Source organism: Penaeus vannamei, chromosome 20 (genome assembly GCF_042767895.1).
Source record: "Penaeus vannamei isolate JL-2024 chromosome 20, ASM4276789v1, whole genome shotgun sequence".
NCBI classification, from domain to species: Eukaryota; Metazoa; Arthropoda; class Malacostraca; order Decapoda; family Penaeidae; genus Penaeus; species Penaeus vannamei.
Window position 1 is genome coordinate 15,759,747 of NC_091568.1, and position 2,500 is coordinate 15,762,246.

Genomic DNA, 2,500 nt, shown 5'->3' on the forward strand with positions numbered 1-2,500 from the left:
AAGAGTTAGTAACGGGAAGAATGAAGATGAAGCAGAGGAACAAGAGAAACGGGAGATCAGGAGGAAGAACATAAAATGTGAGAAGGGAATTATCAATGATTGGGTTAAAAAGATGAGACATAGGAGGAGGAGGAAGAGGAAGAGAAGAAAGAGGAGGAAGAGGAGAAGGAGGAGGAGGAAGAGAAGGAGGAGGAAGAGGAGGAGAAGGAGGAGGAGGAAGAGAAGGAGAAGGAGGAGGAGGAAGGGGAGAAGGAGGAGGAGAAGAAGGAGGATGAGGAGGCGGAGGGGCTTCTGGAGAAAATGGAAGCGAGAAAAAGAAAGCAGCAATGAGAGGAGAGAGAAGAGGAGAATAATAATAAGAGTAGCCATACGAAGAGAAAGGAAGTGGAGGGGGAAAAGGAGGGTAGAATAAAGTAGCAGTAGGAAGATAAAGAAAAAGAAGAGAAAGAAAATGAAGACCACCAGCGATGAGAGGAAGAAGAGGAGGAGGAGAAATGAGAGAAGGAAGAACAAAAGCAATAGGAGGAAACAAGAAAAGGAGAGGAAGGGAAGAAGAGAAAGAAAGGAAGAGCATAAAGGAGGGAGAGAGAGAAAAGAAAGAAGAGCAAGTCCAAAAGCGGGATATAAGAGGTAAGAGGAAGGAAGAAGAGGAAGAAGGGAGGCAACAATAGGATAAAGAAGAGGAAGAAGGGAGGCAACAAGAATATAAAGAAGAGAGAGATGGGAGACAACAAGAGGATATAGAAGAAGAAGAAGGAAGGCAACAAGAGGATAAAGAAGAGAGAGAAGGGAGACAACAATAGGATAAAGAAGAAGAAGGGAGGCAAAAAGAGAATAAAGAAGAGGAAGAAGGGAGGCAACAAGAGGATAAAGAAGAGAAAGAAGGGAGACAACAAGAGGATAAAGAAGAGGAAGAAGGGAGGCAACAAGAGGATAAAGAAGAGAGAGAGGAGAGGGGGCGAGGAGGCAGCCCATAGGCGCGCGTGTCTTCCTCGGAGAGACGAACAGGTTGTCGCGCGGCAGCCAGGCTCAGTTTGGTGCCGACCTTGGCCATGTGAGGGTGTCCTGCTGTCGCTCCTCTGTCTCCTCTCACCCTACAGCTGTTCGTTGGTTCGAGGCTGTGTCCTGCTGTGGCCTCTCCTCTCCTGCTGTGTGCCTGCTGTGACTTGGCTCTAAGGAGGCTCGGCGTCGCTTCTATAACTCTATTTTCCCGGAATTGCTGTATATATATTTACATTTTTTTGTTGTTGGAACTCCCAACGTTGAAGAAACGATTGATTTCGCTGGAAGAGAGGCAAAGGGAAAAAAAAGAGAGACAGAGAGAAAGAAAGGAGAAAGAGAAGAGGAGAGAGAAGGAGAGAAGAAGAGAGAGAGACAGAGAGGAGCCCACAACATCCGCACAGCAAGAGAGCATCTAACAGGTTGCCGAACAGCGAGTCACGTTGGGACTAAATCGTCTCGTCGAGGCTGAGGTTCCGTGATTGTAAGGTAACTCCTCATTGGTCTGTTGTTTGTTCCGTCGTTGTAACAAGGGCTGGGATTGGTCAAAGGGAGGGGGAAGGGGCGGGGTCCAAGGGTTATGGGAAAGTATAGAAGGGTTGTTATTGATAGAAAGGTGGATGTGGAGAGAATCACATACGTATATGTACAAACGTTTATAATGTATCAAAGCGTGTATACATACACTCAATTACATGTAATAACGTACACCCATAATGCGAGCAAACAGACACACACACACACAAACAAACAAACAAAAACACACATAAACACACACATACATACAAACAAACACATCAAAAACGCATAGGGATATGTAGACACATAAGCTAGAAATACAGACACACCAGCCGTCAGATTGAACCTATTGTGTTCACATTAATTACGAAAGACCGAAAAATGATAAATGCAGAGCAATATATAGTCAAATGGAAATATAACTTCGCTTTATACAATCCATTATATCTGTTTTGACAAATGTATACTGGATTATCTGTTTTTATGGGCAGTATTTTTGCTACAATTTCCCAAAACATTGGTGTAAGTAGTCTCTCTCTCTCTCTCTCTCTCTCTCTCTCTCTCTCTCTCTCTCTCTCTCTCTCTCTCTCTCTCTCTCTCTCTCTCTCTCTCTCTCTCTCTCTCTCTCTCTTTTTTTCTCTTTCTGCCTATCTCTATGTCTGTCTGTCTGCTCCCTCTCTCTCTCTCTCTTTCCTTTTTCTCTCTCTGTCTATCTCTATATCTCTGTCTGCCCCCCCCCCCCTCTCTCTCTCTCTCTCTCTCTTTCTCTCTCTCTTTCTCTCTCTCTCCCCCCCCTCTCTCTCTCCCTTTCCCTCTCTCCCTCTCTCCCTCCTTCCCTCCTTCCCTCCCTCTCTCCCTCTCCCTCTCTCCCTTTGTTCATCAGCCTTTGTCAGGAACTACATACAATCTAAAATTCTTTCTGATTTTAGAAATGATAAAACTATAAAATCAATATAAAAATACGATTATAGTGATAATGCAA